At 33.9% G+C, this 26,607-nt stretch overlaps 1 long non-coding RNA gene across 1 annotated transcript; it reads right to left on the bottom strand.

Moving 5' to 3' along the window:
• Positions 1 to 8,729: 8,729 nt before the first annotated feature.
• Positions 8,730 to 26,353, bottom strand: LOC143249024 (uncharacterized). The gene is made up of 3 exons (XR_013027368.1): positions 25,937 to 26,353; positions 11,660 to 11,854; positions 8,730 to 11,463 (listed from the first exon to the last, which is right to left on the bottom strand). It is a non-coding gene; the product is annotated as an uncharacterized LOC143249024 (long non-coding RNA).
• Positions 26,354 to 26,607: the final 254 nt, after the last annotated feature.

Genomic DNA, 26,607 nt, shown 5'->3' with positions numbered 1-26,607 from the left:
TTGACGGCCAATGTTTTGTATGAATGGATTAGAAAGTCATTCTTTTTTACAAGAACAAGTTTAACTGTCTTGCATACTATACTTTTATGCATTCAGTGGTATAGTCAATATGCTTAACTTAAATACAATATTGTTGACAATACATTAAAAGTGCTCAATTAATACATTATTTATATATGTTTCATGTTGTCGGTAGCATATTTGCAGTTTTAATTTTCAAGAATTTCAATATCGCTCTAAAAGTTGGAATTCTTATTCCGTATTATTTCGTTATCATGCACATTTTGTACATGTGTACATAGTTACGTAATCGGGGAGATAGTTTAACAACTAAGAATGTTTGGTACATCTGTGTAGTTCCTGTTTAGTCAGTTCATGTTATCTACGTTTATGCTTTTGTTTCGTGCCGGTAAACAACAACTGTAACGTTGGTATATTTTTGTTAGACCAATTTATCGTGATATAGTAGTTATATTGGAATATTTTTATTTCTTATAAAATGTGAGAATCGTGTAGTAATAGAACGCTAAATTGTTTGTTTTGGAATTTCGCACAAGGCAACTCGAGGGCTATCTGTGCTAGCCGTCCCTAATTTAGCAGTGTAAGACTAGAGGGAAGGCATCACCACCCACCGCCAACTCTTGGGCTACTCTTTTACCAACGAATAGTGGGATTGACCGTCACATTATAACGCCCCCACGGCTGGGAGGGCGAGCATGTTCGGCGCGACGCGGGCGCGAACCCGCGACCCTCGGATTACGAGTCGCATGCCTTACGCGCTTGGCCATGCCAGGCCTCGGAACGCTAAATATAAACTGAAGTTCATTACATTTTACAAATAAAATTACACCCAATATAAATACGGTTAAGAGTTGTCTAGCTGCTATCACTAAGGGTTCTCAGTTGATTAAGTGTGATATATTATAGATATCATAAGAGTGTTTTATTTACATATTCCAGGTTAACGTGTACTTTTAGGGAGGCTAGTATCCAGGATGTTCAATTTATTTGCAGGGGGTGTAGATTAAAGTTGCAGAGGTTGAAAGGGGTATGTATGTATGTATGTTTTCTTATAGCAAAGTCACATCGGGCTGTTTCTTGAGTCCACCGAGGAGAATCGAACCCCTGATTTCGGCGTTGTAAGTCCGTAGACATATCGCTGTACCAGCGAAGGACAGGTGGAAAAAGGAGAAATATAAATTGCTTAAAATTGTGGCGGGTTTAGTGAAGAACTTTATTGGCAAACACGATTTCGACGGAAGAAAAAAAGGAAATGGGGCTAACAATTTGAGAAATTATGCATTTAGTGGTAGGGATGTGAATGACTTAAGGTTATGCATCTGCTTCCAAGAACTTGCTAGTGATGAGGGTCAGGAGGTAAGGGAAATAGATGGGATCACAGGGGATGATAAGGTAAAGGGCAGAAAAGTTATAGTTGTAAGTAAATCTATAGTTAGACGTGTTGATAGAGTAATATTGGAGAAAATTGGAGCAATATGATACGCATATGCTATCCAGAAGCATGGGTAGAGAATGTAACAGGTATAAGGGTGCTAGCAGCAATGCAAATTTCGTGGTACATGTTAAAGCTAATAATTCAAGGAAAGATAGATATGAGAAGATCACTGATAGGTATAAAACACTGAATAGAGCACATAGGGGACATAGCTTGATTTTTTTCACGGATATTGTGATGATGTGACATGCTAATTTATATAAACATATATTAATGCTGTCGCTCATGTTATGATGTCACATTATGTCATTTTTAGTATTGTATAACAAATTATAATGAAAACATCTTGGGGAAAAAATAAAGTTCGTTCTAAAAAATAAGTGTGCAACTTTAAGGAATTTTACCGCAAATACTAATTCATTAGTTAACCAGGCCGCGTATTTCTTTCTCCTCACTTTGGCCCGGCATGGCCTAGCGCGTAAGGCGTGCGACTCGTAATCCGAGGGTCGCGGGTTCGCGCCCGCGTCGCACTAAACATGCTCGCCCTCCCAGCCGTGGGGGAGTATAATGTGACGGTCAATCCCACTATTCGTTGGTAAAGAGTAGCCCAAGAGTTGGCGGTGGGTGGTGATGACTAGCTGCCTTCCCTCTAGTCTTACACTGCTAAATTAGGGACGGCTAGCACAGATAGCCCTCGAGTAGCTTTGTGCGAAATTTCCAAACAAACAAATTCTCCTCACTATCATCTCTCATATTGCTACACGTGTAACCGCTAAATTTGGTTTCATTCTTTTAAGTAACATACTCAATATTTTTTGGGACACACTATTTTTTTTAACCCTGAGATGTTTTTGATTAGAGATCATGAATTTTTATCAACAAACACCAACGAACTATCGAAAGTAACGAAATAACACTCGATAGTAACCATCATTGACTTCAGGATGCCTCCCTATTATTCGGAACAGGCCTATACTTTACAGAACCTACCAGATTTTTTAAAGTATATGGAGATTGTTTTCTTCTCTAAAAAATTTTAATAGCTTCCTTTATACTAATAGTATGGAAGTTAAATTAAAAGGTTTTTGTCTTTACCTGCATGCAATCCATACAGCCGTATAAAAATTTTTGCTAATTGCTTAAGCTTATATCACGTGACGATAAATTCTCTTTAATTAGGATAATTTAATGAAATGTAGTACATTTATGTTGAAAACTTGGCAATGAATAATTACAATCTAGAGGCGTGATTCTTTTGAAAACTTAAACTATAAAATACTAATTTAGTTTGCTTTATTTTTATATTTGAATGTCATTTCATCTCATAGTTTTGCTGCCACAATAAACCCTCTTTAATAAAAATGACCTAAAAAATAATCTCATTCACTGTTAGGTGAACTATGATTTAAATTTAGACCGATAGCTCATGCGACTTTTTGTGTTGGCGTGCGCTAAAATATGTAAACTTTGATCCTATTTTTGTTGACTAGCTTTGGGCACGTACCACATATTTACGCTAAATGGGAATGGTCATTATAATTTTTAAAGATCAATCAACGTACCAAATAAAAAATACAGATGAAACTCAAAATTGGAGGTGCTATATCTCAAGTGTGTCTTAATGGATTACCTCGAAATTTGGTTTGTGAAGTAAGAGCACAGTAAAGCACATCTCCTGGAAATATGAGATAGTTTGTGTTACCATAGTCTGAGATCCAGTTAAAACTCCCCTGTTAATAGTATAACACCTGCAGTCAGCTTTTTCAGTTCTAAATAAATCATATGTATTTACAACACAAATAAAAAGGTCTAATATAAATACTAATATTAAAGTATTAAATAAACTGTGGTTACTAGTGTTTAGAGCAGCATCTCAATGATACAATGGTTTGTCGGTGGACTTACTACAATTGACACCGAGTTTTTATACTTGTGGTTCGTGAAGTGCAGGTATGTATTGTGTAGCTTTGTACTTAATAATAAACAAACAAACAAACAAAAATTCATTACCTCCAAACATGAGACAAATGAAGGAAAGGTGGCTAATTTTAGTGGTATTATATTACATTTTAATTGTTAATTCCATGCGTTTGTTATTCAGAAAGACAGAAGTTAGAATTAGCTTTGATTTTGTAATTATAATCAATTATATAATTTTCTAACAGATACAGAATAAAAACGGCTCGGCATGACCAGGTGTGTAAAGGCGTGCGACTCGTAATCTAAGGGTCGCGGGTTGGAATCCCCGTCGCACCAAACATGCTCCCTATCAGCTGTGGAGGCGTTATAATGTGACAGTCAATCTCACTATTCGTTGGTAAAAGAGTAGTCCAAGAGTTGGCGGTGGGTGGTGATGACTAGCTGCCTTCCCTATAGTTTTACATTGCTAAATTAGGGACGGCTAGCGCAGATAGCCCACGGGTAGCTTTGCGCGAAATTTAAAAATTAGAGAAAAAAAACACACGAGATAACATTCTATAATATATATGCATCATTCTCTAAACATAACGAAGTTTGTCTTTAATCTCACGCAAAGATAACCGAGAGCTTCTCATTTACCAATAACTAGTGGGTATAGTCCTCACAGCTGAAACGGAAAGCATGTTTGTTGGGATGGGATTCGAACATTATAAACATCAATAAATACCTCTTAGATAATACTTCTTGAAATTTAGTTTAAGTTTGTAGCAAAGTGTCCATAGCTGAAAAAGTAAATGAGAACTCTTTTCAACAACTTCACTTTTAACGTCATATTATCTCTGCTACACAGCGATAATCTTTCCATTATCCTTCTATCTATGAAGCTCATTCAATTCTCTAAGCATCAAAACATTGATTTTCCTTTTGCGATTCTTGTTTTATAACTCATGATTATTTCTTTTTCGTTAATCTTTCGTTAGTTTTACTTACATTTTCTAAGACTGAAGTGAAAAGAAAATCGTACTGAATATTTATATCAGAAATTGATATTTTCTTTTAATATTTATTTGACACATGTGTACACCTTTTGATTCTAGAGGATCAGCTGAAATAGAAGTTTCACAGTATGTAGCACATTGGAAGCTCTTACTTGAATTTATGAATTAACATGGCTCACAAAATCAAAGAAAATAAATGTGGCATATTGGGTGAAAAAGGTTGTTCAGTCACCACGTCCTGCTATTAAGATTCCTGATGTGACTTCTTCACAATTTAGATATCATTACTTAGAAAAAAATGGTGGCAAACGGCCTATGGTGAGTTTGGTTTAGAGGATTAAAGCTAATTTTATAAATATGTGATTATCATTATAACGTACAGCATTAACTGTAAACATTAAATAAAACCTGTATTAACAAAATTATTGTAAATGTAAACGTCATTACTAAACTGTAAATGATTAAACAAAAGAAAACTATAATTTATATGTTTTATCACTAGACAGTGTTCATATTATTAAAATCTTCTTTACTGACCTGGAACAATGTGTGAGCCTTGTCAGTGTTTACATCCATCTTATTATTAGACAGTACCATTGGAGCTGTGTTTACTTGTTCTTACAATACTTGAGTTTCTTGTTATCTTTTAAAGGGACATACGCAGAGTGATCAGACTGAGTGGTGAGTATAGATATGCATTGTTTGTGCTCCAGAAAAAACTTTGAAAAAAGAATTTGCATAGCTTAGGTTTCTGCATGCAAGAAATCTTCCACATTACCTTTTTGTTGGCCATAGTCTCAGGCTTAACGTAACTCCCAGAATATTTTAAATAGAATGGTATTCCTCGACAAAGCAAAAGGAACCAAAAAAACACTACATTGTAATCTTCTATTTCGCAAGGTAATCAAGCAAAATACTTTCACTTCAGACCAACAATATTTAATGAAAAACAAATTGAAGAAGACAGTCGGAAGGGATAGAAATTTAGAGTAGTGCAGCTAAAATAAGGATTAAAAATGTTTTGTGAACTCTAATAATTCAGGTATTGAGCTGATAGTAATATATATTACTCAAAAGCTAAAAAGGTAAAGTTATAATCTACTCTACTTTACACATATGAAGTAACGATTCAGTTATGGCTGTACATCAGTCACTGTGGTGTTGTTCATCTCAGTAAATAAAATGTTGATCTACCTTAACTCAGCATCAAGCATGGCAGTGCATCTTTCCCGATTCCAACCGGACTGTGATTAGCAAATCAGTTTTTCCTTAGCAATACTCTGAATTATTAGTGATTTATCACATTCATCTTGCTATCGAGAACATATAGACGGTGAAACAACGTATCCCTGGTTATATTTGAGTTATCAAACACTTAATACAAATACAATAATCTTTTTGTAAATGGATGTTTGTCTCTAGAACCCCGTGGCCCCTCTTCGCAGTCAGAAGAATGATATATCACAGTATTTAACTTGTGATCATTTGTGGATATGATAGATCATCTCATAGAAAAGTCGTGATGAAACCTCTCTGTCATGGTTTTCCGTGTAATATTCAGTATATTAATTATTTTGATTACAGACAGATGTTATTCCCAAGAGGATCCTCCACTCTTGTATACGGTGATATCTACAGCGTCCTTTAATTATATTTATTCACACCAATCAGGGAGCTTTGAATAGACTTGAAAACTGTCATCAACACATCATCTCCATGATCTATGGCAGGGGTGTGCAACATTTTTCGTCGGTGGGCCATATAACCAACTTCATCAATCAAGCGGGGCCACTTAAAAAACAAGCTTATTCGTGTACATGCACAATAAATTAAAAAAAATTCTCAAAATGCAAGCAATAATATTTTATATTTTTGCATGAGTGATCATTTTAGTGCGACACTTGAAATTTAGAGTCCTTGCAGAGCTTGTCAATATCAGCTTTGACAGAAGTGGTTGCCACTCTTAACTGACTGGTCAAATGTTCATCAGTCAGCTGACTTCTACATTTGGTTTTGATGAGCTTCATTTTGGAGAAAAATTGCTCACAGCAGTAGGTGCTACCAAAAAGGGAGGCAATTCTTTGTGCATGACGGGACAAATTGGGAAACTTTTCACGTACACAGAGTTTGTAAAGTCTAGCAAACTGTTTTCAGAGAATTTCCTTTTAGTGTCCATGTCAGCCTGCAGTTCAATGAGTTCCATTTGGCAATCATCAGGACTGTCTTCCACTGCCAAATCAAAAGGTTGAGCGAACAATTTCAATCTAATTTCAGTTTGTCTGAAATCTGGAAATCTGTTTGCAAACTCATCACGCAGCTTTTGTACACTGGTTCCATATTTGGTGCAATCCAGATTAGGAAATTCCAGTTTCCTGGTTGCAAGACATGTAAAATGGGTCAATATGGCTCTTCTCAACTGAACCTGGAAAAGTTCCAATTTCTTCTCAAAAGCACAAATATGCTCAAACAACTTATTCACAAGTTGACTTTTCCCTTGTAGTTTTAAGTTTAAATCAGACAGATGCTGTGTAATGTCTGTGAGGAATGCTAAGTCATTCAGCCAGTTCTCATTGCTCAAGAAGTCCACATTCTGACGTTTGCTCTCCATGAAGAACTTAATCTCCTCTCGCAGATTCCAGAATCTCTTCAAAGTAGCAGCTCTACTAAGCCAACGTACAGCAGAGAAGTACAAAACATCTGAATACTCACTGTCCAGCTCATCTAAAAAGTTTTAAATTGTCGATGATTTAATCCTCGTGTTCGAATATAATTTACGCATTGGACGACATTTTTCATGACTTCTGCAAAATCCAGAACTTTGGTGCACAAGCTCTCTTGGTGAATAATGCAATGGCTTACAACTACGTCTTGTGCTCCAATTGCAGTTAGAAATTTCTTGGTGAATCCATTTGTCCTACCTGTCATGGAAGGAGCACCATCTGTTGTAACACCACATAATTTATAAGGATTCAGTTCAAACTTTTCTACAACCTTAAGCACTTGTTCACAAATATCCTGTCCTGTGGTTGTGGAGGAAAGGCTTGCCATATCTAAAACTCTTCGAAAACATCAAAGCCTGCAGTAACAGCTCTGATGAAAATGACAAGTTGGGATGTGTCATTGATATCAGTGCTTTCATCAAAAGCCAGACTGAAAGCTTCACACGAATTCAATCTCTCTTTCAAAGTTTCTTTGATGTCCTCTGAAAGATCTTTTGTCCTGCGTGAGACAGTAAAGCGGGAAAGGCTAGTTTGCTCCACCAAATATTTTTCTCTGGACATGCATATTCTGTGAATATTGTTAAACAATTTTAATAAATTCTCCATCACTGAAAGGCTTTCCTTTTCTGCCATACATTCACAAATCTTAAAACTCAGTTTTGTCACCAGTTCTGAATTTTTCTTGAAAGTGGTAAAACACCTTGTTGCTTTTCAATGGATGTTTTAAATGTTCAATTTTGTCCTTTCGTGCCTGACCAACAATTTCATCAAACTGGGAGGAGTGCTTAGTTGCGTAATGTCGCTTAATATTGTACTCTTTCATGACTGCAATTGTAGTTTGACAGACGAGGCGGACAACACCTTGATTATGTGGGACAACAAGATATTTTGTGCACCATTCACTGTTGAATAACCTTCCCTCATCATCAATTTTCGTTTCTTAACTGCTGACATTTTACTAGCCCTGAAATCAAAACAAAAATTATTCTCACGAAAATAGCAAAGTAGAAAAAACATAGAATTTATTTACACATGGAACCTCTTATGGACAGAAACACATGTTTCTAAATTGGCATCCCGATCATAGCCTTCCGGTACTTAAATTAATTGAGAATAGCAAAATACAGTGTGACCTCGCCTATTCGCGGTTCGCCATTCGCGGCCCCGCATATTCGCGGGTTATGCTCGAACTGCGTTTTTGTAGGTCACAGAGACTGAAAGGGCTTTTCGAGGAGATTTCTGTTGTATTTACTCAATCAAGCCGTTTTATCAATTGTCGTCTTCACCAAACAAGATTGGACTGCTATTGGCTGACTGCCTCAGCTTCCCCAACAACGCAAACGGCAAAGCACAGCTCGGTAACGCACGGTACAATTTAGTGAAATACATAACAGTATGCAATATTGCTACATTATTACTGCATCAATGAGTATAAGTATCATTAGTGTTTGGGAAGCATTTCATATAGTATATAATCGCATACATATACGTTTTAAAACTGCGTCCAATATTCGCGGTTTTCGCTATTCGCGGGAGGGTAAAGAACGTAACCCCCGCGAATAACGAGGTCACACTGTACATAGAATCAGATGCATCTGAAAGCAAAAATTTTAATAAATTCAGTAAAGTCACAACAATATGCTAAATAATAATCAATTTACCTTCAATCTCTTGTAGTAACTGTAAAAGGTAATAAAATTTTCACCAATAATGAATGACGGACAGCAGAGGTTAGGGAAAATTGTCGCCAGCGGGCGAAGGCGAGGTTCAGGACATGACGTTGAGTCGTAGACAATAGTGCTAGTGCACGTCACCTATTCATGCCCTAAGGAGGCCGACCAATCGAATTCGGCCTGCTCCTCTCTAGCAAAGATAATTTTAGAAGTTTGTCGAGTCGAAGCCTGGGAATCCCGTAGGATCGATGCTTTTAAAAATATTCCATTTGCGTTGGATTACAGATCAGGCCACATGGTTAGATTACAACAACTAGGGCCACACTAAATGGCTTGGCGGGCCGGGTTGTGGCCCGCGGGCCGCCTGTTGCACACCCCTGATCTATGGGCTATTCATATCGTTTGTACGCTTTTATTAAGCAGAAAAACTAAGTAAACAACCAAGAAAACTCTTGCCCTAGAATTTCTACAGTTAGTGGCATGTTAGACATCAATGGAAAAAGAACAATTTCTATATGAGGAATTCTAAATCATACCACATTCTTAGATCATGAGTCTCCTATGATGACTAAATCTTATGCCTACATATAAGACTGTATTTGGAAACTGTCATTTCCAAGTTGTGCTAAATGAATGATTTACTGATTACTAATTTTTAAAATACTTTCAAAGAGTTTATCACAAAACACACATATTAATCACTGCATGCTATTTCTAAGCTCAGAAAAATAAAGAATTCGTTTTAGATTTCTACGATACAGACAATTATTTGTGATAACATATAACCAGATATAAAGCTTGGAGTTATTGATGTAACCAACTCACAAATTATCAAAGTTATTACTTAAAATACCAAAACTTTAAAACTGTATAAAATAAAAACACTAATAGCAAATAACATAAGTTCAACCCGAAAAGAGAAGTTTAACTGCAAATGTTACACACATTAGTGTGGACTAACGTGAAGACAAAATTTTTGGAAAGTGTCAGGTGGTCACACATACAGCGTAAGGCGATAATCTTTGCTTATTAATCACATTAAAAATATATTACATGTCCCTGTCAAAACATTATGTACATTTAAACATAATTATTTTTCTAATACCCAAAGGAACATCATCCGTATTCTTTTTTTATCATTTCGCTTGATATATAAATTACAAAACATTATTCTGTGATTACATATATAAAACTCATATTTGTCATAGTTCTCTAAAAAATGTCATTGATATCCAAACCACTGATTGTTTTGATTAAGAAAATATACAGTTTTAAGAAAACCATAAGATAAGAATGACCTAGTCGGTTTTGCAATAACTAGATATCTAGTCCAAGGACCAAGTGATTAAAAATGTTAAATTATTGTTTAGTGTTTGCCATATGTACACACATATTAAATATAGTTACTATAACACTTTTATAATACTAATATTCTCTTTTGCATATCGTTAAATCAATTCAGTTAGACTGCAACTATAATACAGAAAATCCTGCTTAACGTTTAAAGGATTAATTTATTACTCATCATAGGTTATTATATAAAACCATATAATAATGTAGAGTGTTTTAGTCCACGTAAAATAAAATCAAACTTATACTTAAACGTGAGGTTGTATGTGTGGAAAATTTCTATTAAATTCAGTTATATAATTATAATATATTTAATGTTTACATAAAAGCTTTTATTAGAATAAAAGTCAGCTATAATACTCTTTTTCTATACATGTATTTACAATATATTTGAGATATATGGTTCACTGTAAATGCATAGTGACACATATTAGTTGATAACATTTTTTCAATTTAATTAAAGTGCACATTTCTAAAATGCAATTATTAATGATGAAACACTGCCGCTATCTATATAAGTTCATTACGCAAATCATACAAAACACTAAATATGTATTCTAAATATTTCATACAATCTTGAACTTGTGTCAAAGATAACACTATGTCACAGAAATTTTGTTCCTGGATAGTATGTCTTATTTCTTATTTGCTTTTGTCGTAAAAGTACCGAAAATGGTCATTATTCCCTTCAAACTTTGCTTTTTTAACCTGGATAATGAAATTTAGAAATTAATCTCTTTTCTATGAAAAACGGGCAAATTTACACACTTTCATTTGCATAAGGTCTGAATAAAACAACACATGAATCAAGATTTACATGTATTTATACTAAAGTTATACAAAAATGAAAAAAATGTTTAGAAGTGAGTAGTTTTTCAAGATTTGCGAATGTAATGTAAATCACTTTCACGTATCAGTCCCAATCTCCAATCATGTTCCAATTGCCTGGCACAGCCCGGATACGTTGTGGCAGAGGCAGAGCCTATCTTAAGGAGTGAAGAAGCTTGAAAAATGTCAGTGACGCTTCCTCTGACTTGCGACTTGCCCACTTTGATCTAATAAATCCTATTCCTAGATCCTAGCTGTCAAAAGCTCGGCATTTGACCTTGTTAGACCAAGATTCCTGATCAAGTCATTGAAGTCTCTTTTATTGGAGTAGTATGGGTTTCTCTTACCGGCTGCACCTCTGAAATTGTAATTTGGATCTTCAACGTCTACTTCCTTTTCTGATTTGCTTCTCTCTTCTGAGGATGGCTGCTTTCTCTCTGGCGGAGTGGGTACAGAGAGCTCAGGGCAGTGTGGCACTGGGGCGATGGATGATGGAAGGCCCGAATACAAAATAAAAACTGTTATTATGGAGAATAAATTTATTTCATCCATAACAAATGTATAAGAGGTTCATGCAAAATGTTTTATATGTGATATTTTTTCTATACTATTGTAAATAAAAGATAAATTAAAAGATATTTAAATTTTAAAAAGTCCAAAATTTGTATAACACAATATCTTACTATTCAAGCTAACAAAAATTGTCCGTCTTACCTTCTAGATTTTTTTGCAGTGCTCACAGGTAAAATGAGATGCCCAGGATTTCTCTTGATCCCCGAAATATGCTTTGTAGGCTTCACACATTTTAGCAAATACTGTCACAGAGTACTTTTTCGTTCTTGTTTTGATAAATTCACTACATATATAGCAGAATACGTCTGGAGAATGCTTGCAGATTCTTGATGTCATCTTTGATAAAATAAAATATGTCTATGTGTTCACTTAAGCAGCTAAAACTAAACTGAAGTGGTGAGTGGTGAGTTCCTGTATATATATTATTATGGAAATTTCTAAATTTCACATAAGGTCAAATTAATAAAGGTTCTTAAAAATTCTCGTAAGTTCTACAACATTCTTGACAATTCTTATAAGTTCTACAATATTCCAGAAATTTTCTTGGAAATTCTTGTGAGTTCAAGAAAATTCTCTCTGTCAGCTACTCAGCACTGAATTTACCAGGAATGTTCTGGAAAATGGGTAAATTTGAAAAGTCACAAAAGCAAAGTTTGAATAGAAAAAAATAGGTCTTTTGCATTTACGTTAGACATAAGCAATTGGGAAATAACACACTCTGCACAGGAAGAAAAAAAAGTAAAAATTTAGTTGCACAGTGTAATCACATGGTCATTTATGCTATGAGTGCATGCACGATGATAATATTGTCTTGATAACGTCATCAATGATTAGAAAAAATAGACTGTTACATTTTTAGAGGATTATCACATATTAATTTTAAGTAATTAATTTAATGATATTTAGAATTACAAAAATTTACCATTCCCTACACAATATTCATTTTAACTCATATCATGTAAATAAAATAAATACAACTTTGCAGCTGTAATTCTGTCATTAAAAGCTACCAACTAATATATTTAGTATATATTCAAACATTTGTTAATAAAAAACTTCAGAACACACCGTGATACTAAGTACAAAAAATCATTAGTTTATAAAGAAATGTCAATTTAATATTTTATGCTTAGCCTACACACTATAACTATTAGTTTCTAACACACTTCTATCTAATATAGGAAACTTATGTTTCTTCATTAACCGACGTAAGTGTTAAAATATGTAGGTAAATCACGTATTTAACAATCATACTGACGTATTTGTGAACCGAACTTCAAGATAAACTGATATGCTATTTAATAAAACTCATTAGTTCATGATATACCGACATACACTTCAATGTAATAATACCTGCCATATATACTTGTTCAAGCTGATTAACATAAATCTAACATAATCAAAGTTTCTTTACTTCAGGAACTATACAAAATATCTGAACACTAAAGTGTTTGTTCAACTTTCATGTGGACTATTACAAACCACTTTCATACATCTTAAAAAAACATGTATGTAAAGTATCAAACATACATAGGTTTATATTCTATCATTACAGAATACACTTTTTAACTAAACTAAACTGTATGTCCATCACTCTTCATAGTTATTCTATGCATTTCTTGAATAAAATTACTTTCTTTTTCTTAATTAATTTATTTCTCAGTCTATCTAAGATACCCACTGTACCCACACTTTCCTGAGACACCTGCTTACCTTATTTCGGGAGATAAAGCTTCAAAATCATAAAATGGTCAAAAGGTATGTAATATTTACTATCTCCAACTAGAGCTGAAAGTTATAATGAAACCGAATTTCAAAGGTAAAATATTCTCGCTACAAACATCGTTTACTTATACACTCGCAAAGATAGTGAACACATTGGCACATGTACAAAAACTGGAGGCGCAATATATACACAATACCAAAACAGGATAACCAATTTCTCTCTCTAACTTTAAACTTCTCTCAACAGTCAAACATAACACTGTATTTCTTGAAAAAGAAACATTATACATAAGACTAGTCCACGTTCCTAAATCTTACACAGCTTTCATTTGATTAAAACTTAATTTATTTATTTCATTTTCTAGTCTTTTATTTGTGTATTCAAATTGTTTTAAATGTGTCGTTTCTGTGTCTTCGAAAACATCTCTATACCATCATGATGGCCATGTATATCTAAGTTGTAGTTTGATCTCATTGATACGCTTCTCTAAAATTCATGTTAACTTCAAATCAAACTGACACATTAGCGTACGACGTAAAACGACGTCATCAATGTCAGGTGGGAAGTACAAAGCTGGATTATAATACTGGCAAGTATTGTTAATATTCTTAAATAATGAAACGAGCCGTTTTAAGAAGTATCTATCAAGCATTACTTGAACATACCTAACTTTTTTTAAAGCTATTTCTTAACGCTTCTAACTATATGATCCCCATAAGTCTCAAGATGTCGTCTACTGTTCAGGTACGCAAAGGTACACAACAAAATATTACACCAATGGAAACATTGGTCACGTGTTATGTTCAATAAAATACCTGGATATTTGAATATTAATCCATGACAGATACTGTACATATTCCTATTTCGAGAAATCTACAAAGAAGAGTAAATATCAAGACGTATTTTTGATTTTCTTTGCCCGTTGACTTATACGTGGTAGATCATCTATAATTGTAAATATAGTTCTGCAGTCTCTGATAAAATATTAAATGCCGGTGATTTTTTCTTCATAACATTTGTATGATAATTATGTTGTCGTTATATCTATTTCAAATTCACGACAATAAGCATCAGGTATTGGACAAATAACATTCACTACTAATTTTGTGTTTGTTTTGTTTTTTATTCGTGGTAAGTGTTTCGTTTTCAAAGGAAATAAACCTTTCTCATCTGGAGTGTATCTCAACTATATAATAACTCCCTTCGACATACTCGTGAAGTTCATTTTCAGTTAAAGTGGGTTACTTATTTTTAATTAAAGTGGGCTTTATGAAAATAGTATAATGATATTATCATTAATTTAAATTTGTCTTTGAGAAGTGGTGAAAGCAGAAATGACGAAGTGAAGGCACAGATGGCGTGGTGAAGGTCAAGACTGGCTTAGTTTATTTTTGGTTTTGAATTTCGCGCAAAGTTACACACGAGCGATCTGCGCTAGCCGTCCTTAATTTAGCAATTTAGGACTAGAAATAAGGCAGCTAGTCATTACCATCCACCGCCAACTCTTGAAATACATTTTTTAGAACGACGAACATGTTAGGTGTGACGGGGATTCGGACCCGCGACCCTCGGTTGACGAGTCGAGTGTTTTAACCACCACTGATTTCAATAATCATGGACGTCCAAACGTATTTAATATTTACTATCTCCAACTTGACCCGAAAGTTATAATGAAACCGGACAGATGACTAATTTTAGTTGTATTTATACTAGATTTTATGTTAATGCTTGTGTTTGTTATTCAGAAAGAAAAAGCATAAGTTACATTTGGCGTTTATTTCGTAATTGCACTTGATTATATAATTTTCTGATAGATACTGAACAAATACAACGAGGTAACACTGTGTATTTATTCATCTTTCTTTAAACATAACCAAATCTGTTTATTTTTAATTTACGCGAAAGTACAAAATCTGTATTCCTTTAACAACAAATATTAGGATTAGACACAACAGTTAAAACAGTGAACATATTAGGGAAAAGGATTCGAACCCGCGACCATAAAATTACGAGCTCAACGCTATAACCACCTGGACATGCCGTGCCACATAATTAAGAACTAGAAGCATCAACTTTGTCTAGTTAGCGTGAAAATCATACCTCTCAAATATGAGTTAAATTTTGCAACAAATCATTCATTGCTGTAAAATGGATAAAAGCAGTTTTGAACATCTTCACCTTTATGGTAAAATACCTGCTAGACAGAGATAATCTATCCAATATCATTCATAATTTCTAGGTATACAAGTATTGATTATCCCTATGTGTTTGTTTTATAGCCCTTGGTTAGTTTTTGTTTCATTTCTGAAATAAAGATATATTTTCTTATCAAATTAATTAGTTTTACTTGCATTTTTAAGACTCAAGTGAATAGCTGCTTTATGCTGAATATTTATATCAGAAATTGATGTTTTCATGTATTATTTATTTAACACATGTCCATACCTCTTGCTTCCAGAGAACCAGCAAAAATATAAGTTTCACAGTGAGTATTATATTAGAAGCCTTTACGTCAATTTACGAACCACCATGGCACACAAAGTAAAAGAAAGTGAATATGACATATTGGATGAAAATTTTCTTCATTCTCCACGTCCTGCTATTAAAATTCCGGATGTGACTTTTCCAGAATTGATATATCATTACTCAGAAGAAAATGGAGACAAACGGATTTTGGTCAGTGTTTGGTTCATAAGGTTGAAGCTACTTTTAAATGTATGTTATTATCATTACGACGGATAGTATTAATTGTAACCCTTGAATAAAACTTGTGTTACAAAATTAAAGTAAATGTCAACGCCATTAGCAATCAGTGAGGGATTAAGTAAAGGAATACTATAATTTATATGTTTAATGACAAGACAGGGTTCATATAATTTAAAGGCTTTTCAAATGGCCTGGAACAGTGCGTCAGCTTTATCAATGTTTACTTCGGTTTCAGTATTAGATAGTGCCACTGAAGTTGTGTTTATGTTTTTACATTTTAGTTTCCTGGTATCTCTCAATTAGACACACAAAGAGTGATTTGTTTGTTTATTTCTGAATTTCGCGCTAAGCTACACGAGAGCTCACTGCGCTGGCCGTCCCTAATTTAGCAGTGTCAAGCGAGAGGGAAGGCAGCTAGTTATTACTACCTACCTCCAAATCTTGGGCTACACTTTTAGCAAGAAATAGTGGGATTGACTGTCACATTATCACGACCTCACGTCTGAAAGGGCGAGTTGTTTGGTGCCACTAGGATTCCAGCCCGTGACCCTCAGATTACAATTCTAGAGCCTTTACCACTTGGCCATGCCTGGCCACACAAAAAATGGTCAGAATGAAAAACTCCGCATGATAAAACTTGATAGAACTATCTATACTGTCCGTACTGCAGAAACAAACTACATTATCTCTTTTTTTTAACATAGTTTCAAACTTAAGGTCACTCCCAGGATTTTTTAAACAGATTGTTACTCTTCTCCAAAGTAGCAAACAATCCTCCATCTTGCAAGGGAATGAAGCAAATACACCCATTTTAAACAAACAATATTTAATGGAAAACAAATAACAAAAGATAGCCATAAACTCTAGAAAATATAAATTAGTGTAGCTAACTTAAAGATTGAAAAGTTTGGTGAACTTTAATAAGTCAGGAATTGAGTTAATAGTAATATACATTGCCCAACTCTAGCTAAAAAGGTAGAGTTATAATCTAATTTACTGTTGCAAATATAAAGTAACAACTCAGTTATGGGTGTGTTTGTTTGTTTTGTTTGTTGTGAATTTCGCGCAAAGCTACTCGAGGGCTATCTGCTCTAACCGTCCCTAATTTAACAGTGTAAGACTAGAGAGAAGGCAGCTAGTCATCATCACCCACCGCCAACTCTTGGGCTACTCTTTTATAAACGAAGAGTGAGATTGACTGTAACATTATAACACCCCCACGGCTGAAAGGGCGAGTATGTTTGGCGCGACCGGGTTTCGAACCCGCAACCCTCGGATTACGAGTCGAACGCCTTAACACACTTGGCCATGCCGGGCCCTTATGGGTGTGTGTCAGTCCCTATAGTGCTGCTCATCTCATTAAATGAAATGTTAGTCTACTTGAACTCATCGTGAAACACGTCATTGCATTTTTTCCTGATTCCAGTCGGCTTATCCTTAGCCGCTTCAATTTATTTTAGCAATACTCTAAATTATAATTCATTTATCAGATTAATTTTGCTATCTATGACATGTGGTTGTGAAATACGTTATCCATGGTTGTGTGAGTTTTCTTATAGGAAAACGACGTCAAACTATCTGCTCTGTCCACGGAGGGGAATCAAATCCCTAATTTTAGCGTTATTAGTCCGTAGTCTAATCCCTTCCCCAGTGGGAGACCCCTGGTTGGGCTTGAACTATTAAACAGTTAAGACAAACACAATATTCTGGTTATAAATGGGTGTTTCTGTTCAGAGACTCATGGTTCCTTTTCGTAATCAAGAGATTGATACATCTTTGTAGTCAAGTTGTAACTCAGTTATGCATGATTTGGGGAAATGTTGTCACTATTTATAGATTTGGTACACCACCTATCATATAAAATCTTAAGTGAATTTTTTCTACATCTCGGTTTTTCGACTCATAATATCAATTATTTTAATTACACACAGATGTGAATCTCTAGATCAACCTCCACTCCTTTCATTGTGTTGTGTGATATCTAGAGTGTCCTTCAATCCTGGTTATTCATATCAATCTGAGTGCTTTGTATAGACGAAATAGATTAACACCATCACATTATCTCTATGACATATGAGTTGTAGATATTGTTTGTACATTTAGATTAAGCATAACAACAGAATAAGTTTTGGCATTACTGTCATCTAAATTAAGTTATTGCTTCAATTTTATTTGTTTTCTTACATGATTCTATAATAATATTAGAAAGATGTGATCACCAGACATGTTGGAATGTTATAGAAGTACTCGTAGGTAAGCATTTCAATAACAGTGCCCAAGTTATTCAGCTGTGTCAAAAAATTAATTTTACAAATTTTTGGAGTTGATGTTTCTTTTTTCTTAATTTCTCGCAAAGCTACATGAGGGCTATCTGCATTAGCTTTACTTCATTACGCACTGTAAGACTAGAGGAAAGATAGCTAGTCATCAACACCCACCATTAACTATTGGGCTACTTTTTACCAACGAATAGTGGAAATGACTGCCACATTATAACGTTCCAATGGCTGAAAAGAAACCATGTTTGGTGTGACGGGGACTAAATCTCGCGATCCTGAGATGAGCGTCCTAACCATTTGGTGACGCCTGTTTTACAGTAAAATAAAATGAAAATGTAATGAGTGTTGAAACAATAAAAAACACATCAAGTGTCATAATACACAACATTTAGAAAGTAGTGCAGGACGTGGAAAAACATTAAGATATTCTTCTCTACAATGTTGTATTTGATCATCCAAGAGCTTGACTGTAGCAATGTTCTGATATCTCGCTCTTAACTATCTGAATCAGATATTAACCGGGAATTTTTAGTCAAAATAGTCAAGCACCATAAGGAAGTTTCAAGTTTTTACTCTGGTTTAGTGATAATGATTCATATACAGCCACGAATTTGTTAGCATGAGTTTGCACACATTGGATTAGCTTGGATAATGAATCTACGGAGGAACATCTCTCTTTATTAGCAAATCTCTGGATTTCATTTGCAGTTGAATGTTCAGCCATTCCACGTCTTACGTAAAGCCTTTCTTTTAACTTCTTCTCTGTTTCTCTTTTATATTATTTTTCTACTATTTCCGATCCAAAATGTTTGCTACGTCTTGAGAATTTGATATTGTATCGTTTGGACAAGAAAGCCATCAAGACTGTCCTTTGTACAGGTATGTGAAGTATGCCCAACACCATCATATCCATATATCTTCACAATCTGGCAGTTTTGTCTCCCTCAACATATTGCTCAACTCCATTTCTTATTCTTCAGATTATTCATCACCTTTGACGAGTTATCGCATCTTTTACCTCGTTATGTATGACATAACGTTTCGTTTGATTCCATTATGGTAATTTACTAAATTATACACTCTTATCTTTGCCATGGCCCAGCATGGTCAGGTGGGTTAACGTGTTCCACTCGTAATTTGAGGGTCGCGGGTTCGAATCCCCGTCACTCCAAACATGCTCGCCCTATCAGCCGTGGGAAAGTTATAATGTTATAGTCAATCCCACTATTCATTGGTAAAAGAGTGGCCCAAGAGTTGGTGGTGGATGGTGATGACTAGCTGCCTTCCCTCTAGTCTTACACTGCTAAATTAGACACGGTTAGCGCATATAGCCCTCGTGCTCGAAATTCCATAAAACTGAACGCTACACTCTTATATTTGTCATAGCTACACTATACCTCATTTCTAGCCGACTCGTCGTGTCTAAATGCGCAATTATTTATCAAACATTTTTAAACTTCACACCAACACTTTTCTTTCTTATAGAACTATTCAGTCGAAATGAATTTGATTTCTATGCATGCTACTTATCTATTAAATCCTCACTGCAGTGTTTCTACTCAGAGAACGTTTCAGTTACTTTTTTTGAAGGGAATTCATCTAGATTTTTACAATTATTCAGGACCCTGCCAACATCGAATTGAGAGTCTAGCGACTGTGTGAAGTGAGGTAAAGATATCATTTTGGAAGTTAACACTTTCTTTACTTAAAACTGTATTTCCGATAGATATTTAATCACTCTGCATTACTTCTTCTCCTCTGCTTTATATTGTTCTTGCTTCATCTAAAAATTAGTTAATTTTTTCATACTTTTCATTATAATAATTTTTCTCATTATTATACGTCTACTACTTATGCTTCTGATTTTCCCATAAATTGGTATCAAGTATTTATTAAAAAAGAATGTTTATGTTAAATTCTTAAATTTGGCTGCTGATATGGTAAGATATATAAGTAATTTACCAAAGAATATACGAGGAACGGAAACTCATTTGTGTTACTCATTTATTTAAAAAGAATTCAGTTTTACTTTTTATCATTATAGATGGCGTATGATAATAATTCTTCTCATACCGACAAGAAAGTTGCTTTCTCGAGTCGTCGATTTGCAAGCGCGCTCATTCGGCAAGAAATGGAACCAGGAGACGTGTTTTGCGTCTATGTGACTGACAACATCAATTTCCCAATAGCAGTTCTAGAAGCAGTTAGTGCAGGGGCAGTTTCTGTTCTTGGAAACTTTATGAAACCGAAAGTAATTTAGATTCTAGAATATAATCTAATTATTTTGTTTATACATTAGAATTTTACATTGAAGACGTTTATATGAATGAAAATGCCCTCCTTTTCAACCTTTTCTTCAAGTGTCTTATAATAGTTTAATATTTGCATTGGGCATAGTACATTTGTGGCATGGAAAATGTAATAACTTCCTCTCTGCAAAGCATGAGTTGGTCGTGGTTTTCTTAAACAAAGTTTAAGAATGATAAAAAAAAGAATTAATCCTAAAATTGTTTTGCTTTTCTTTAAGTAGGGTTGGAAAGCTACTGTAGGGATGAGTAGGTTATTACATCATTACGAAAACATTACAATAATAGATAATTCAGCATATGTCAGTAATTTGCTGTAACTTTTTTGTATGAATAAGAGTCATCCCAGCCCAAAATAGTTTCAAATGTGAGCCTAACAGAAACGTATGAGAACCTCTGATTTAAGCAAACAGAATATTTATTCAAATATTGATTCTGATGATTATTTTTAACGAATAATTATTTGTTTCTATTATATATTTGTAATTGGTTTTCCTCGTTACACAAAAAGAGGTGTTTAATGGCACAAGATCTTTTAAATAAAACTGATTTATTACAATAATAATCATTCCTTTAATACATTCTTAGAAATTATGACAGTAACGCTCATAACAACAGTAAAGCATTTTAGTTGTTTCCAATCAAGTGCTCTTGACATATTTTGAATATTTACAAAAGGAGACTGTTGGTATTATGATTTGGAACTAAACATATAAACCACAGACAGAATAAAAGAAATGATCAAAACAGAAGTTCATTAAGTTTCTCCAATAGAAATTGAATCATTGTTGTGCAGCCATCCTGCTGTTAGTGATGCTGATGTCATTGGAATAGTAGATTTTCTATGGAAGAAGTTCCACGTGGCTATGTAGTGTTGAAGTAAGGTTGTAAAATGAAGCCAGCAGAACTTCTTCAGTTTGTGTCAGGTAAATGATGTTACATTTATATGTATATAGTTAAATCATATTTGTCAATGTCACATCTGTCTCAGAGCATAAAACATATCACTATGAAACAGTGTTGTCAACCTGAGTATATGTAACTTTGTTATTAGAGATATGCTCAGTGTTCAATTCTCATAACTACATGCAACAAGTCTGCTTGATAAAATTTCATGTTGTGCATTTGTAAGTAATATTCCATACAACACTGTCATAACCTATTACAAAATTAGTTATATCTAAATGTCAACATATATAATTGATATTATAAACTGTTATTTAATGAAGTCTAAATGATAAATTACCATAATTTCATATACCTATAAAAATTATAGTATTTGACTGCATTACATTACAATTCTCACATACCATATTATAGATTCTAATACAGTTGTTTCTAACTATTTTTTTGCTCTAACACAAATTGTGGTTTGGGGGCTAGTTCAACAACCCATCATTCAAATATTTCAATTGTAATATAACATGTGAAGAAATAATTATCGATAACATAAATGAAGAAAAAATTACAAAATTTAGGCTATAAAGGAAGGTTTAGACAGTCTTTGAATTCTCCTGGCAACCTACTTTCGTGTAATGATCCAAAAATTGAAAACCACTGCTCTAGTACCAGTTTTTAAACTTTATAATGCAAAAATGTATATCTTAGATTCCATAAAAATGCATTAATATAGTATTAAAGTCAATGTTTCTTCAGAAATTTCTAAATAAATCTAACATAAATTATAAACTTCATATGATACCTAAAATATAACACTTATGTTTTCTGTTTTTCTACATTTATGTTTTATGCAAGAAATGATACGAAATAATGAGAACATTTTATTGCTTCTCATTTAGATAGGTTGTTACGACATAACAGACCTGAGTTAATATAACAGTCCTATTAAAAAAATTAAGCCATGTAATATGTGAAAAAGCCATAATATGAAGATTAATTGAAAGTTCCAAGATCAATCAGCTTATTAGTTAATTAACAACCTCAATTTCACCATGGGAGGCTTGTGGCAGCTCTTGCTAAGTAAGGACATTCATTTTCATATAGTGGTATTCTCAAAAGTTGTAGAACTGAAAAAGGGAGTTTCCATTTCTCTCCCTAGATATTCTTGCTTAATAAAGCACTTAGGATAGCACTGGACTCTGGAACCATTCCCCAGCCCATTTAGTACTAACGCCTTCACTCACAGATTAAAAATTATGGTTACGTAACAACATAGGATTCTCCAACACAAAATTAATTTGTAATCAACCATGTGCCAATTCCTCTGATACAGTAAGAATGAAATAAAGAAACTTGTCTACTAGTTATACACAAGAGCAATATAGCTATTAATTCTGATACTTATAAAATTTTCTGTTACTATAACGCCGTATAAATGAGCTATCCATTAGATTTAATAAATTCATTTAATTGAAACAGTTTTTACTAACAAGTGTTTAAGTTATAAATTTTTACACTAATGTTCTATCTAAAATTGGTAATGGATCTAAAATAAATTTAAGTGTAACGAAAAGTTGCGACAATTTTGTTTAAACAATGACACCAGTTTATTACATTTTGGTTCAGATAATTATTTTAATGTGCCTATTATTTCTTATATGTAATTTTAGTAGTCAAAAACCACATATAGTGGCAGGAAGAAAGTATAGTATAAATTTTCTCAAAATAATTAATCTAATGTTGATCTTGTCATCTTTGAGAAATGCTTGTTACAATAACAATTTTTGTGTCGTGTAGTAATGACAGTCAACCTCAGTACAATGATAAGACTAGTCATTTCAAGTGGATAATGTTATTCTTATAAACCACACTTAATTTTAAGTGTGTATCGTAACTAATTCTTACACTGATAAAATCATCTACTCCTTTGTCGTATTTAGGCCTGCCTACAATAAACATATAATTTTTGTGAAGATCTGCACAGGCAGGTTCAATGCCTTTACAAATTTCTTTGACGAAATAAATTATAATTATTTTTTTTAAAACTGTTAATTTTGTTCTAATATATTTATCGTTAGGTGTACACAAACTGTTAGACTTATTACTTTTGTGGCAGTTAACTTGATGCTTCACTTTACCTTGGCCATGATTTTACTATCTTCTGCTGTAGTCTCTCTTTTTCTATTCTTTTCCCACTCAACTCGCACTAGTTATATATTTATTACTTAATCACCTCTATGATCTTGACACCAAAAGTTTCATATCATGACAGCATTGAAGAACAAGAAGGGAGAGATTCAGTACAATGAGATATCAGGAGCAACCTCATGTATTGTTTCTCCTGTTCTTGAAGACATTTTATGGAAACCTACAAATTCATTATGTGTCATCTCATTCTAATCCACATAGTGGAGGCTGACTGGCTGCTGGTCAGTGTCAGATATATCTTGTGTTCCATCAGTGACTGTTGGGTATTGCAGCATCGAGAGTAAAGAAATTTAATTTACATTATCTCTGACTATAAAGTTGTCCATTAAACTCAGGATATCATATTGAATTTTTGCACAGGTATATTTTTTTATTTAGAGACATTTTGCTTTCTGTTGTTCTGATGCTTAAACATGAAAAGCTGAATATCTGCTGATCTTACCTTCTGAACTTGAGTTGATACCACAACTTCGAGCAGTTGACAGTCAGCATTCTCTGCAAATCTTTCTTTGTGGATACAAATGAGGGGCCTGCATTTTTGGTGAGAAATGTTTTTTTGTCTCTGAGTTCGTATGTGCAATAAAAGCATAACACCCTTGGGAAACAAAGGCGAAATTGGAGCCAGAAAATATCTTTGAACCATCTCTCCTGACAGTAGATAGTCGCAACTTTCAACGTTCGGTCTATAACGAGCTTTGTGTTTGTGTGATTGATGTAGAGCACGTAAAAGATCACATTTTGCTGACCCATCTGACTATGTGGCTTCTGTACAAAACAAGTCTGATGTTCAGCTCTTTATTATCATCAATATCCTTCCTGAGTGCACAATATGTCTCTCTCTGTGGCAGTGCTGTTCAAACCTGCCTACTCCTACTCTTGCAATAAACATGACAGCAAAAATATCGAACTCGTGTACCACTAGACGCCCCTTAATACTTCTTTTTAAATCACTTGCCTGGCATGGCCAAGCGCGTAAGACGTGCGACTCGTAATCTGAGGGTCGCGGGTTCGCGCCCGCGTGGCGCTAAACATGCTAGCCCTCCCAGCCGTGGGGGCGTATAATGTGACGGTCAATCCCACTATTCGTTGGTAAAAGAGTAGCCCAAGAGTTGGCGGTGGGTGGTGATGCCTTCCCTCTAGTCTTACACTGCTAAATTAGGGACGGCTAGCACAGATAGCCCTCGAGTAGCTTTGTGCGAAATTCCAAAAAACAAACACTTTAGAAATAGGGATTCTTACTTTAGAAATAGGCAAGTAAAAGTGACTGAAATAATAGTAGTAATGATAATATAATGATGCAATTCTAGCAATACATTTATTTGAAATGGTTTTACAGACTGTTTTAAATTAACATATTGCTATTTATGTTAAAAAACAATTTGTTATAAAAAATATGCACACATTGTAAATACGTAGCACAACCACAATTATATAGTTTTTGATATTTCTAAAAGTAGTAGTAATGATTGTGATTATATTTACAACTTTAACCCCTCAAAAACAATTTAGTTGACCATCGCATAGCTTTTCTATGCTTGCAAAAGAATGCTTTATATCTAGAATTAATATCTTTGCTGCTTTTGACAATGTTGGTAACTTCTCTAAATCAAATTACACATTTAATTTCTAAGATGTCTAACTCTTGATCCAATTAACACTATTTTGGTTTCCCGGTATAAAAGCTTTTAATGCATGTTATGGTACTATTTATCTATACGTTTTTGCTTTCATGATCTGTAATTTATAAATATTGACCACAGTTTCCATGTTGAATCTCCTTAAGATTTAATAACGAGGATAAAAGAATATTTAGTTATATTGAATAGGTTTATTAAACGAGAATATCTATACACGTAGTTAACAAAATCAAAGAGCACATTGACATTTAAACCTAATCTGTTTGTACAGAAACAAAATAACAGCAAGAAATAAATAAAATATTTCTATAGTGAGTGTAAGGGATGTTAACGTAGTGACTTTTCTATCACAAAACAGCTAGTTAAACGAGTTCTTAAGTCACCAGAATAATAAACATTTGCCAGATAACACTGTTGTATCAAAGATACAGAAATAAAAATACTAACATTTTTAAAAAAAATGAAACTATGATATAGCTTTTAGAGTGAGTTTTATATACAGTTTTGAAAAATACCTTAATTTGCCAGTTTATATTAACGAAAGAGTCATTACAACATGAGCAGCATTACATTTATATATTATGTAACATTGAAAGTTACGAAATCGAAGACGTAATTTATCTAGCTTTATTAGTATTTCAAAACCGTACCTTTACCTCATCAGAATGATGATTCTTGTTTCTTCCTTAGATGTCAGCTGTCAATTGCCCGTTTGTGGTTCAGACACGTTAATGTTTTAATAAACCTTGTGCAGACTTCCTTTGCCGTAGTAACTAGTTTTATATAAATATAATTGAAAGGCAAGTACTTAAGTTGTATAATAGGATATCCTCATCCTTCAAGACGTAAGAAGGAATATTTACTATATATTACAGAATAGGTGGAACGTGTATGTCGTCCCCTTCTCCCGTAAATTACACAAATGATTGTCTGTAGGAAACAGAATAAAAGCTGAATTTTACTCTCTTAGACGTAGGATATAAAAAAGTATGTTTCTGCTGTCTACCAGAATGAACACCACTGTAGAATAGTAAACGCCCCACAGGAAATTAAACAACAGAGAAGGAAGGAGATTGAAGTCGAATGATTACTTGATTCTCCTGGGTCTCATAATCAAACCACATCCACTGAAAATGCGGTTGACTCAGAGAAAAGCAAATACATGTAGTATAACCTCACAAATACATTTAAACACGACAACATCCGAACATGAAATATTATTTTTAATAAAATCAGTAGTCATGTCAAAACAACAATGCATTTATATTCCTAGAAGGCGAGTAAATACAAACAATATACACATTCTTTGTATAGATCCCACAGTTGA

The sequence above is a fragment of the Tachypleus tridentatus genome, chromosome 4, assembly GCF_004210375.1.
Source record: "Tachypleus tridentatus isolate NWPU-2018 chromosome 4, ASM421037v1, whole genome shotgun sequence".
Lineage (NCBI taxonomy): Eukaryota > Metazoa > Arthropoda > Merostomata > Xiphosura > Limulidae > Tachypleus > Tachypleus tridentatus.
Note: the sequence above shows the minus strand (reverse complement) of the source record. Positions and strands in the feature narration are given on the sequence as shown.